This window comes from Mesoplodon mirus (assembly GCF_964341445.2).
Source record: "Mesoplodon mirus genome assembly, chromosome: 4".
Classification (NCBI taxonomy): domain Eukaryota; kingdom Metazoa; phylum Chordata; class Mammalia; order Artiodactyla; family Ziphiidae; genus Mesoplodon; species Mesoplodon mirus.
The window spans coordinates 173,219,337-173,233,789 of record NC_138979.1 but is presented as its reverse complement, the minus strand read 5'-3'; the positions used below and the strand labels follow the sequence as shown (position 1 = coordinate 173,233,789).

The 14,453-nt window shown below is 40.7% G+C and overlaps 1 pseudogene across 1 annotated transcript; it reads right to left on the bottom strand.

The window, feature by feature from the left end:
- Positions 1-9,728: 9,728 nt before the first annotated feature.
- LOC309802947 (peptidyl-prolyl cis-trans isomerase D-like) lies at positions 9,729-11,637 on the bottom strand (annotated as a pseudogene). Its single transcript has 2 exons — positions 11,591-11,637; positions 9,729-11,259 (listed from the first exon to the last, which is right to left on the bottom strand). The product of its transcript is annotated as a peptidyl-prolyl cis-trans isomerase D-like (transcript).
- Positions 11,638-14,453: the final 2,816 nt, after the last annotated feature.

The following is a 14,453-nucleotide window of genomic DNA, read 5'->3' as shown; positions in this document are numbered from 1 at the left end:
GGTAGAAGCTGGAGAGTGATAGCGTGTAATATTTTTAAATTGCGATGGCCTTTTCACAGTCTCTACTTCTGTAATCAGTCCAACTCTGCAATAGTTGAAGGCAGGGACATTTAATCTATCAGTGATCTTTTGATTATCGCCAAACTATATTTTTCAATAAATTCTCTTCTCTCCACCTCCAGTGTGATCACATTAGTCTGGGCACTAAGAGGTCGCTTCGCTTCTAATTTGCCTTTCTTGAAGTATTCCCCACACAGTAGCTGATGTGATTGTAAAAAACAAATGGGTTAAGATGGTGAATGGAATTCACAGAATTTCTCTGCTCCAATACCCGGTAAATGAGAGCAGGGGTGTATAAACCAGCCAAGAATATATCGACAATCTAGTTGAATAAACTTAAAAAAAAATCATTTTGCTTGAATCTCTCCAGATTTGGGAGTACTGGTGAGAAAGTCCAGCCTTTGGCTGGCTCTCCAGAATGGCTTCTGGGACATGGGTAGTGGCTGAGGAGCAGGCTGGGCTATAGTCCTTCCCTTTTCTGGTGGATAGAAAGATTCCTATCTGTGGTTCCATGAGAATGTGCCCCTCAGATTCCCAACCATAGGAACTGAGGCCTCCAGGTGCTTGGGTCTGAAATCCGTTACTGTGTTTGCACCAAAGCCGTGTTTGCCAAGGGCTGCTCCCAGGCACTGGCTGTGCATGGCAGAGATATTAAACAGGCCCATTCCTGAGAGAGGTAGGACTCCTCTGATGGGCAACTTTGGCTCGAAGACTCCCCGTGGCCTTGCCCAACTTTCCTTAAACTGCATGGCTATCTAGGATGTGCCCACCCAAACTTGTTTCCTTCCTGCCGTCTTTCCTTCACTCAGAGTCAGACCTGCATCATGGTCTGAGGGCATTCTCAGCTTTTCCTGGCACCCTCCCAATTTTCTTTCATAAATGTTTCCCCTTATAAATTTCTTGCACATTTAATCCTTTCTTGGTGCCTGCTTCTTGGAGGACCCAGAATAACACATTGGCACATAGGAGATGCTTGATACATTTATTCAGGAAGTGAATGAAAACACAAAAAGAGTTTTCCTTTAACTTTTCAGAAAATAATCTCCAGTATCCTTGGGGGAACTATGGGAAGAAAAATCAGATTTTTCCCCCTCCCTGTTCTGTTTCTGACTCTTTATTCTCTGTGCCTGATTCTTTGTTATAAAATAGTTTTATCCAAAGAGAAGCTGTGAGTCATCTTGCTCTTTTTCTTGATGACTTTGGCACCTGGAATGGTTTATAAGATGGTGGGATCATAAAATCGTATGTGAATTCACTAAAAATATTTTTCATGGTGTTCTTGTGAGGACTAAATGAGATAACCTAAGTAAAGAGTTTAGCATAGATCCTGACACATTATAAATAGATAAAACGTGGTGGACACACAGCACAGGGTTCTGTGCATCCATCTGAAACAACACAGTGAATGTACACACATCAACAAAGATGAATCATAAATTACCTGTGTTCACTGAATGGAGGGCCTCTGGTCAGATTTAATGTTTATATTTGCTTGGAGAATTTTGAGTGCTTATGGTAGGCCCAGAAGCCTCTTGGTCTAAGAGCTCTTATTCCTCATAATGTTTGACTGTGAAAAGAATTTTGCAATTCAGAATCATAGTAACAGCTGATACTTTTAGAGCACTTCTTTGTTCTAGAATGTTCAGTAACTTGCCTCAGATCACACAGCTAGTATAGGAAAAGGTGGGCTTGTCCAGGGTGATGGGGCTGGCATGGATGTGAAGATGAGAAATGAGGTAGAGAGGAAGCTAGAGAGAACTGGAGCCCTCAGAGTACCATGTTACCTTGAACACCAGTGGGGATGCAGGGCTGCCATGGCAAGACTGGAGATTCTTTCCCTTCAGCACCTGGAGGCAGCATCCAGTGAGACAAGCATGGGCTGAGTCCAGAAACTGAGCTGCAATGTGGCTTTGACCCTGAGTTGTGTGGAATCTCAGGGAAATTACTTTATTTAATATGCTCTGATTTCCTTTTCTGTAAAATGGAAGCATGCTACCTACTTCAGAGGGTTGTGTGCAAATCACGTGAGACAATATATGTGTTCCAGTTTGTGTGGTAACAAAGCTTACCAATTGTAGTGGCTTAAAACAACTCATAACCCCTGAGTCAGGAATTTGGGCCAGGCTGTGTTTGGTGATTATTCTGCTCCATCTGGCATTGATGGGGGTCACGCTGGTATTCAGCTCGTGGCTGGCTTTCTCTGGAGGGTTCAAGAAGGCTTCACTGACACATCTGGGGCCTTGGTGGGGATGGCTGAAAGGCTGGACTCAGGTGAGTCATTCTTCCCCTCTATGTAGTCTTGAAATTCTGCACATGGTCTATCCATCAGGGTAGTCTGATTTCTTACAGGCAGACTCAGTTCTCAGAATGAGTAATTACAGCAAGAGGAAACGGAAGCTACCAGTCTCTTAAGATCTGGGCCAGGAAACTGGTACAACCTCACTAACTCCATATCTATTAGATAAACACAGAGCCAATCCAGATTTAAGAGGAGGGGGCATAGAATCCACCTCTTGTTGGAAGGAGTGAGTATCAAGGCATTTGTAGCCATCTTAACCTGCCATGGTAAATAGTGCAGATTACACATCAGGAGCTTAAGCTCTCGAGACAGAGTTGGTTTCACCATTTACTACCGGCATAACAGACACATTACTTATGCTAATCCTGCAGCTCAGCTTCCTTGTCTGAAAAATGGGATAAAAATAGACTGTACATTCTAATGCTAAAAGAAACTCTCACTGCTTTTCATTTTCAAATTAATTACAAAACCTTGAAGACATCAGATTCCAGAAATGGGAGAACAGAAAAAACCCAACTTGCCATATAGTACAACATACTGAGAGTCCATTGTGTTCATACCAGGACAATTGTTATATGCATGTTTCCTCATTAATCTTCACAGTAACTCTAAAAGGCACTGATTGTCTCCATTTTTTAAAATAAGAACACCTCTGAGGCTCTGAGACATTAAAGCTAGTCTAGTATTGCACAGGTAGCAAGAGGTAGAGTCGGAATTGTGCCAACCAGAAATGTTTTCCTGACTTTGGGTTCTATTTATGCAACAGCTACAGCTTATCCCCAAGACTTATTTTCCCTGCTGTACATAATGAAGGATTTCAAAGACTATCATCTCTAGCAGCCAATAGACAATTGTCTGAGCTGAAAAAAGCAGGTATTGCAATGAAAAGGAAAACTTTTTTTCCCATATTTCAACACATCACAAATTTTTAAAGGCTGCACATATATCTTGATGATAACTTTTATCTTAGGCCCATGATTCCTGATCTTTTAAGAATTTTGATATTTTTTTTATTTCATAGGAAACGCAGCCTGGGAAATTCACAAAATTGGGAAAGTAAATGTCTACTGACACTCAGACACAAAAGAATTATTTTTACCACCCAGGTATGGCAAGTGATACTGGTTTCCTATTTGCATTAGTGATATAAAGGTTGCTTTTAAATAAATTTAAATGAAAATGTGAGTTGATTTAAAGAAAACAAACAAAATAATAGTAAGTTGGCAGGTGCATATGGCACAGATTGGGAATTGTGAACTACTGAAATTTGGGAAATACTGGGGCAGTGGATAGAGATACCTACTAGATATTGGGGATTAGTGTAAATATTAAGATCTAGCTCTAGATAGTTATAGATGTAGAGACATCATATGTAGAGAGTCAAGTGTAGCCCTGACGGCACTGATTAGCTGTCTGATTTTGACTAACTTACATAACATCCATATGGACCTCAGTCTTCTCATGTGCAAAATTAAGACTTGATTTACTTTATTCTGAGAATTCTTTTTTTTTTACTCTAAGAATTTGTGACATCGCACCTCTTTTTCCAATAAGCCACTCAGTCATTCAGAAATAAAAAAAAAACAAATTTGGTTTATATTTCATATGTATCTGAAGCAAGTGAAGATGATAAGGATTTTAATTCAGCCCCTTCTCCTAGAAAAACTATTTTAATACTATCTAGAGTAGGGCTGGCATCTGTGGACTTCATTTTTCTTCACTGACTTTCGAATACATTTGTCAGCATCATTGATTCCTCATCACAGTTACATCTGCAAGCCAAGATCACAAAGCATGAACACTATTATTATCCATTGAAATACACCGTCAAGGACGGTCCCAATCCTCCCTACTTACACTACTGGTAACACTGGGAGTATTACTGGTGCTGTAAATACTATGAAAATTCAAAACAGATACATAGTCTACATATCAACTGCAGAAAAATTCATGCAAATTGATCTGAAGGAAACATCCTAAATGCAAAGACAATTCCTGTTGCAGCCAGGCAGTCAATGAGGTGCCCGGTCCATGCTAAAGTAGCATCTCTCATCAGTCAATGACTTTGAAGTTGATGTTTTCCAAAGTGAACAGGCTCCAAGTTGTCAGAGGCTTTCACTCAACCTGGAGGAGGAGACAAAAGACCCGAGGAAAGGAATGCACCACACCCTCAGACATAGGATGGTCTCCTGGCCATAGTACTAGTCTTGGAGACTGCAGCTATGTTTCAGTCTTGACACTTAGAGGCAGTTCAATTGTGGGCTTTTAGCTCAAGGTCACAGGGTGACGTAGCAGCAAAGTTAGGACCAGAGCCCAAGTTATGTCACTCCTGTTAGACCAATGCTTTCCAAAACTTACTCCAAGCTTTAAGGAGGGTTAGGGTCCTAGGAAGATACATGTCATCCCAGGTTCCTTTGTCTTCCAGCCTGACTGGAACACAACCAGCGTTGCACGGCCAGCAGTCAGTCCCAGAAACTCCCTGATACTTGTAGTCTATCCAGCTGATCACTGATGTTACTTACCACCGCTTTACTTTCTTGAGTTTTTAGAGGAGCAATTGTATTCATGCTCAGAATGACTGATGGATAGAAATATGGGGTCAATCTGGGCTCCAGCCCTCATGTCTGCTGAAACTACAGAGATGGTTCAGACAGTACACCTGGCTGGTGTCCCCCAGGCTTAGCAGCCCAGACTTCCCTCCTTGACCTGCACAATGCACTCGCCATTCTAGCAACTATGAAAGAAAAGGGGTTCTTGGGGAAAGCTGGGGAGATGTTTTCCCAGACTTTTTCTAAGAGTCTTCTACAACTGCCATTTATTTTACAAAGAATAGCTGAGTACTCACTCACTTATTGACCTATTACCCATTCACGCATTTATCCATACATTCAAGAAATGTTTATTGAACACCTAATAGATGCCAGCATTATGCTCACCACTAGGTATACTTCAGTGAATCAGACATAGTCATTGCCTTCAAGGGGCTCACAGTTAATATCCATGTAATGAAGGGCCATGCATGCTACAATAGAGGAAGAATTTTGACTGGCCTAACTTAAGCTCATTTCTGGACGAATGACTGTAATCAAAGAAGTGTTCTATTATGACTGGCCAGGCCTGGATCACATGTCCATCCATTTGGCTAGGAGACTGACAGCTCTCATCAGAACCACATGTTTGTTGTAGAAAAGAAAAAAACTCTCCAAAGATATGAGGGATGGATGGGTGTGGAGGGATGAATACTGCTATCAGAAGAAGGGGGACAATTGGTCATGAGCAGGCCAAAAGAAAGAATATACCCTAATCCCTTTCCATAAACATTTCCCACCCTACTTCGATAAAAGCAGATATGCTTTTATTAGGGGAAGATACTTGCAAATTTAGAATACATACTTTCAAATGGCGGTACAGTGAGAATTAAAAAATGCCTACAAACTTAAGAAAAGATGGATGTTTTGATAGCCATGGTAACAAGTAGCTACCAGGGTCAGTTTTAAACCTGTTCCCATAGATCAAGCAGCTCCCCTCAGTGGACATGCAGTCAGTGCTGAGTAAACTAGCAAGTCACTGTTAGTCTCTTGCTTGTAAAGTCAGTCCATCAGCGATGGACTCTTGTAAATACACCAGGAATACTAACCAGTCAACAAGAGTCTCACGCAAGTCTCAACCATGCTTCTACAGATGAAGTCAACCCCTTATGCCTCTGAACATCTCTCAAGTCCTTGAACTCTGTGCTTTCCCAAAGCTGGTAAAACATCAATACTCTGTTCTACTCAGAGAGTCTGTGTCAAACCAGCTTACCTCTTCCTTACTGTAGTGAGCAATACATTCAATTTTTTTTTTCTGGCTTCATGTGGGTTACTTGAACATTTTTGGAATTCTGTTTTTATTGATAGCTTCTTTGAGTGTATATCTTTGTACGGTTTCTTTGTGGTTAGTCTAGGTATTAGATACATAACTTATCAAAGTCTACTCGTATCATTTTACCAGTTTGAGTGAAGTGTAAACATCTTACTTCCCTTTACATCTCTTCACCCTCCCTTATTAATAATTTAAGTGTCTTAAATATTTCCTCTACCTACATTGAGAATCACATTAGACAGCTTTTTTTTTTTTTTCTCTTCTTCTGGGACTTGTTATAGTCCCAATATCTCTGAGGTTTTCTTCATTTTTTTCAATCTGTTTTCTCTCTGTTGCTCAAATTAGGTTCCTTCCAGTTCACTGATTCTTTCTTCTGTCCCTTCCATTCTTCTGTTGAGCCCATTCACTGACTTTTTAAGTTTAATTTGGGCTTTTGTAACTTTTAGTTCCAAAATCTGCACCTTGCTCTTCTTTGTATTGCTTATTTCTTTTCTAAGACTTTCTATTTTTTCATTTGTCTCAAGTGTTTTCATAATTGCTTATTAAAGCATTTTTGTGATGACTGATTTATAACCCTTGTCAGTTAATTCTACTGTCTATGTCATCATGGTGTTGACATCTGTTGATTGTCTTCTCTCACTCAGTTTGAGATGCTCCTAGTTCTTGGTGTAAGTGATTTTTTTTTTTTTTTTTTTTTTTTGTGGTACGTGGGCCTCTCACTGCTGTGGCCTCTCCCGTTGTGGAGCACAGGGTCCGGACGCACAGCCTCAGCGGCCATGGCCCATGGTCCCAGCCACTCCGTGACATGTGGGATCTTCCCAGACCGGGGTGTGAACCCATATCCCCTGCATCGGCAGGCGGACTCTCAACCACTGTGTCACCAGGGAAGCCCGGTGTAAGTGATTTTTGATTGAAATCTGGACACTTGGGGTTTTATGTTATAAGAATGTGAATCTTGTTTATTTATTTATTTATATGAACATAATTATGGCTGGTTTTCTTTATTTGCTTACCAATTCTTTTTTTTTCTAATTGGAGTATACTTGCTTTACAATGTTGTGTTAGTTTCTGCTGTACACTGAAGTGAATCAGGTATATGCATACGTATATCCCCATATCCCCTCCTTCTTGAGACTCCTTCCCACCCACTACTCCATCCCAACCATCTAGTTCATCACAGAGCACTGAGCTGAGCTCCCTGTGCTATACTGCAGGTTCCCACTAACTACCTATTTTACACGTGGTGGTATATTTATGTCAAATCTAATCTCCCAATTCATCCCACACACCCCTTCCCCCACTGTGTCCTCACGTCCATTCTCTATGTCTGCATCTTTATTCCTGCCCTGGAACTAAGTTCATCTGTACCATGTTTCTAGATTCCACATACATGTGTTAATGTATGATATTTGTTTTTCTCTTTCTGACTTACTTCACTCTGTATGACCGACTCTAGGTCCATCCACATCTCTGCAAATGAACCAATTTTGTTCCTTTTTATGGCTGAGTAATATTCCATTGTATATATACCACATCTTCTTTATCCATTCATCTGTCTATGGACACTTAGGTTATTTCCACGTCCTAGCTATGGTAAATAGTGCTGCAAAGCTTTTGCACAGCAAAGGAAACCACAAATAAGAAGAAAAGACAACCCTCAGAATGGGAGAAAATGTTTGCAAATGAAGCAGCTGACAGGATTAATCTCCAAAATATACAAACAGCTCATGCAGCTCAATATCAAAAAAACAAACAACCCAATCCAAAAATGGTCAGAAGACCTAAATAGACATTTCTCCAAAGAATATATACAGATTGCCAACAAACACATGAAAGGATGCTCAATGTCACTAATCATTAGAGAAATGCAAATCAAAACTACCATGAGGTATCGCCTGACACCAGTCAGAATGGCCATCATCAAAAAATCTACAAACAATAAATGCTGGAGAGGGTGTGGAGAAAAGGGAACCCTCTTATTTAAATCTTGTGTTTTAGCTGGCTTCCTCACTGATCTGCTTCATCACTGCCAGATGGAGGTGGGAGTTCAGGTTCTTCCCTTCTCTTTTGACAGCCAGGGGCAGGGGATTTTTGTTACTTTGTTACTGAAGGAGTGACAGAGAGGGACTTCCAAGTTTGGGTTAGAAAGGCCACCCAGCTTCTATGAATCTCTGAAGGCTGTCCTGTGGAGAAACTATATGGTATAACAAGAGAGAGAGAAAGAAACAGACAGACAGACAGACAGACAGAGAGACCTGAGGAGCCCCAGCTATTCCAGTCCTCAGCTGTTTGAGGCTTCCCAGCCCAGGCACCAGACATGTGAGTGAAGAAGCCCTCAAGATAACCTCAGTCCCATCACCACCTAATTACAACTGTATGAGAGACCTCAAATGAGAACTGCCTAACTCGGGGTTTCTCAACCTCAGACTGGATAGTTCCTTTCTGTGGGGGCTGTCCTGTGTATTATAGCATATCTGGCACCATCCCTGGCCTCTACTCACTAGATGTCAGTAGCATCTTCCCAGTTGTGACAATTAAAAATGTCTCCAGACATTTATAAATGTCCCTTGGGGAAAAATCACCCCTAGCTGGTTAGCTGATCTCAGTCAACCCCAGATTCATGAGCAAAATAAATGATTGTTATTGTTTTTAAAACATTGTTTGGGGGTGATTTGTTACAGAGCAATAGATAATCAGAGAGGTGTCAGGGAGGCTAGGATGCAGAGCATCTTTACCTCCTCCCCAACTCACCTGATGCTAGCTGAAGAGCTGGACTCTGTCAGAGGCATGATGCTTCTACCAGACAGTCTGCTTCTACCGCCCTGGAATTTTTATGGTGGGCTATCTATGGCATCTAGATATGTATTAATTTATCATGTATAGGTAAAGGATCCTCCTATAGATAGGATTTGTAGTGACATAATGAAAAACTTGCCCATACGCTATAGAAACTTATATTTTTATATAAATATACACGAGGCAGGTAAATAAAAATAAAAGGAAAAATTGGAATCATTCAGGAAAATGGGAAGATAATTGTTTTAGGAAGAAGAAAATGGTTGATGATTCCATTTTCTTTTTGTCTTTCTAAAAAACTGAGAGAAGCACATTGGAGTTTTATTATAAACTAATTTGTGAGTGTTATAAGTTTTTGAGTCTCTAAATCCTTTTGAGTCCCTAAATCCTAAGAGGAATTTACAACATGGATTCTTATTTGAAGGACACTGAAAAAGTCATCAACACAGTTTTACTTTTATAAAAGTTGCAGAAAAAATTCTCCCCATGGCCAAGGACCTCACACTAAACCATAACTCAAAGGAGGTATTTCTGTCAGAATGAAGCTGATGTTGCCCAGATGTTTTTGATGATTTAGCAAGACACCAGGATACCATTTAGAGAAAGCAATAAACCAAGGAATATAGCTTGAATAGTGGCCAGCTGATCAGCAACCCAATTTCTGGCAAATACTATCTCATGGGATCATCTGTTACTTTACAGCCTACCTATTTAAGACCCATAGTTCTTAAAACACATATTATACATATAGGAAGGAATGCTTGTTTTCCTTTTTTTTTGTTTTTTGGGATGTGGCAAATCCATGAATGGGATCAAGTTATTAATCAGTAATTTAAAAAGGAAAAAGGGATGGGGGTGTGCAAAACACTCTCTGGATTTCCATGACTATCTTCTTACATGCTTGAGGGTTCCATCCAAAGATTTTTTTTTTTTTTAAGTTTTCATCTGTTTATTCAAACAAGATATGTCTAGGAGTTTAAAATACACTGGACACCATTATCCTTTGTAATGCAGAGAGCCAGTTAAAATGAGTTCAACTTCACTATATTTTGTAACACTGATCTATTAAGAGTGAATCCCTACCTGTATTCCTAGACTGAAAACAATGGGAACTGAAGTCTCAAAGGGAACACAATAGGGATCATACATAATAGACAAGACCCTTAAATTGTCTTACTCGCTTTATATAATCAATTCATACTTAAGCAAAACTGAATTCCTTATTAAGCAAACATTTTTGCATAAGCTGCCTTCTCTTTATCTTTCTGTGCCTTTATCTTTTGCTTGACTTTCAGCAATTCTGCCTGGATAGCTTTATCCTCTGGTGCTATCTCCTGAGCTTTCTTAGATCAGCCAATGCTTGGTTGTATTCTTTTAGTCCTTGCCATCCTTGGGCTCTACGGTACAGTGCTTTGGTATTTGCCGGATCTATTTCAAGGACCTCCAAACAGCTGTCGACTGCTCCCTGCCAGTCGGACAGCTTCAGTTTGCAGGTGCCGATATTCAGCAGGCAGCTCAAAGCGACAGGCTGCAGCTTTGCTCTGTCTGAGTTCTCAGTAGCAGCCTTCGAGCCTTCCACATACCTTAAAACTTTTGTGTATTTTTTAATGGCCATCTCCCAGTTCTGGGATTTGAAAAAAGTATTTCCAATGTTTTTTAAGTCTTCTGTTATTAATAAAATTTTATCTACATCTTTTACATCTATGTCTGCATCCTCGGGGAAGTCTGGATGACTGTCACCAGATCCATCCTTGGGGAATATTCCCCAATCATCCCCTTCCTTCAGTTCTCCGCAATCTGCAGTAACGCACAATTTGGCAGGTTTTTCACCTTTCACCTCCTCATTCTCCAGAATCCTTGCCACACCCATTCCTTTAAGCACTTGGCCAAACACCACGTGTTTGCCATCCAGGTGAGGAGTGGGAACCATGGTGATGAAGAACTGGGAGCCATTTGTGTTGCGGCCTGCATTTGCCATGCTCAGCAACCCCTCCTTATCGTGCTTGCTCCCCTCCGACGTCCACGTCCAAGAAGACTCGGGGGTTACTGGGGTTGGACGGCTTAGCCTGGGGGGACGGGTGCGACATTGTGGCCCGCAGGTGCGTTCGCGAGCGCCTCGGAACACCCCGTGGCCACCGCGCAGCCCGAACCCCAAAGCCGGCTGCGTCTGCGAAGAACCGCGGCGCTGGCGATCCGCTTCTGACAGAGACCCGGAGGCCGCGGCCCATCCAAAGATTTTGACTCTTGCAATTGGGATTACGGTGCAAGATCTTTATTAGCATTCCTAATGGCTAAGGATAGGTCAGTGGAGACCCTAAAAATCTTATATTGTTCAAGGTGGTTTTCCCCTCAAGGTAAGGAATGTAACTCTAGATTGTGGTAGAAGAGTCTGGGCTAAACTTGTTTGCTCTAGAGAAAGAGTTGTTTAGAATGCCCTTTGGACAATTTCTTCTTAAATACAGGCCCATTGTGCTTTTAGCGGTACTATGAAGTGGACGGATTCTGGGGTGTTGTTAGAAGACAATCCATTCACTTAAGATCCTGGGCCCCCATGCAGCCCCAGACAAGATTTACCTCACTTCTGCCTGAGAAACACCAGAGTAGGATCTGTGGGAACACATGGTATTATTTTGGGCTCATGCTTGAATAATTTAGAGTATTAGCATCGAATTGGTCATGCATGAATCCTAGCTTGTCGATTAGTGGAACAGATCCAATGTTAGAAAGCCTTTGCTGGATTCTAACTTCTGCCTTGTGAAGTAAACCACAATGAGTAACTTGAGAATCTCTTTGTTTCTCTAGTTGCTCAATGGGAAGCAAATCAGATCACCCCATGAATATAAAATGATGGTTATTAAGGATGAAGAACTTTGTTACCTTTCACCGGGTTGAGAGGCAGATGAGTTTGCTCTCCAGGCAGGCAGACTACACCATCTTGCAACTCACTGTGGGTGGCAATACACTGCTTTCTTGAGAACAAACATCCCTCAAAACCCATACAAGTCTTGAGGCGGCTTTTGCTGTTCTTTTAAAGTAAACAGACACCTCTGATTTTAATGGGTCATTGTTTTTTATGGGACCTGTCCTCTGCAGCAAGTGGCTTCCATGGCGTGGGCAAGCTTTGTTTGGGGGTCATCTGCCATACGACTCAAAAAAATCATCAGAGGTCCTTGAGTGGAAGAATGCAGGGCTACTGTTGTGCTAAGAATGGCAGGCAGGCCCAGGAAGGGTAAATTACCAGGTAGGAAGCATAGAGTCACTACCACAAGATCAAGCTGAATTGAGGATCTTTATTATGAAGACCCAGCCATGATGTACCTTGTGCCTCCACTTCTTCAGAGTTTTATTTCTGTTTTCAACAATCGAACTGGAAACAGCTCTTGGTATTTGTATGTCAGATAGACTAAGATGGACTTAGGAGACCATGGTGCCTGATAAAGTCCGCTTCTTGGTTCGTACCAACTGCAGAGTCACGTTGGATCCCCAGCTCAGCCCAGGGTCACAGGGTAGTGCAGATTACTTGCAAGTCCATACTGTGAGAGTGAACCCTGACTTTGTTTTTGGAAAGGCATACATTTTGAGTCTGTTGTTTTGACTCTATGTGATGGCTTTCACAGTCTGACAGGGAGGCAACTTATCTGTAAATCACAGTGATTAAGAATGAGGTCTCCGTGTGCCCCCTAGAGAGGTTGATTCTTAGAACAGTTTATTTAGATGTCACTTTTAGAAGGGACGTTCATCTTCACATCCAGAACTCAGTAATACACTGAGTTGCTTTTGTCCAGCCTGATTTCAGCCACTTTGGAACTTAAAGGCTTGAGTCCACATGGAAAGGGAACTACTTGGGTGAATCATTCTTTCAAATTACAATACATTAATTAATCATGGATTTAAATCTCAATTTCCCACATAGTAACTGAGTGATATGGTGCAAGATTTTAACCTCTTTAAATCCATAGCTCCCTTTTTTTGTAAGGTGAGGATAATAATCGTAATTTCCTCTTTGGGTTGTCACCTGAATTAAATGAAATAATGTAAAGTTCAAAGCTCAGTTCCTGGAAAACAAGCTGCCCTTAGAAAATATTAACTAATATAATGATTGTGAAAAATAATGGGGGACGGAGGATCTATCAAAGTCAGTTTCTTATAGTTCAAAGAGCTGGTAAAACAATTCCGTTTTCTTACTGTAATTGTAGATAGTAAGAATGTTTTGGGATAATGCATGACTTTAACTTGGAAGATTCAGTGGACTATTTTGTAATATAAAAACATAGAAAATAAGAAAAGGTCAAAGTTTAATTTTCTGAGAATGAGTCCAATGTTGGCATAAATTATTGATGAAGTACAATTTTCTAAGGGTAGAATATAAAAAGAATTTATTATATAGACACATACACCTCTTTTAGGCATTCGTTAGAAAATAGTAAATTTTAATATGTCTAGGATGTCCACTTTTCTCTAGACATCATGACTTTCAGCAGAACTTCTCCCTCTCACACCCTACGGTTGAAACTGAGTCGCTGCATCTGTTTTGATGTAAGCAGAATCCCACAATTTATTCTTGCTATGAAGTGAGAGAGTGACTCAGGTCTTCTTGTTCCTTAAAATTACTGTCTCAGGGTTAGATTTCCTGTAAACTTTGCTTGTTTGGGCTGAGTGGTAGTCTTCTTTGCAGTTCCTGTGAAGGATGATGTTTTATTACGCGGAGAAGTATTAATTTCCCGGATATACAGTCCCACCTAGAGCCATCTCAGTGATTAAGAGAAGCCTGTAGTCTAGTGAAAAGAGCAAGCTCTCTAGAGTCAGCCAGGTCTGAGTTCTTTTTTTTTTTTTATTGAACTACAGTTGATTTACAATTGTATATTATTTTCAGGTATACAGCATAGTGATTCAGTGTTTTTACAGATTATACTCCACTAAAAGTTATTATAAGATATGGCTATAATTCCCTGTGCTATATAATACATGCTTGTTGCTATTTTATACATAGTAGTTTGTATCTCTTAATCCCTTATCCCTATCTTGCCCCTTTCCCCTTTCCTCCCCTCACTGGTAACCACTTGTTTGTTTTCTAGACCTGTGAGTCTGTTTCTGTTTTGCTATATACATTCATTTGATTTATTTTTTTTAGATTCCACATATAAGTGATGTCATACAGTAGTTGTCTTTCTCTTTCTGGCTTCTTTCACTGAGCATAATATTCTCTAGGTCCATCCATGTTGCTGCCAATGGCAGAATTTCATTCTCTTTTATAGGTTGAGTAATATTCCATTGTGTATCCATTTACCACATCGTCTTTATCCATTCATTTGCTGATGGACACTTGGGTTCAGGCTGGGGTTCTGATCCAGATTCCACATTGTCCAGACTGTGTGGTCACGAGAAAATCTCGGCTCTTTCCGAACCTATCTCTTCACCCCTGACGTGGGAAGATACT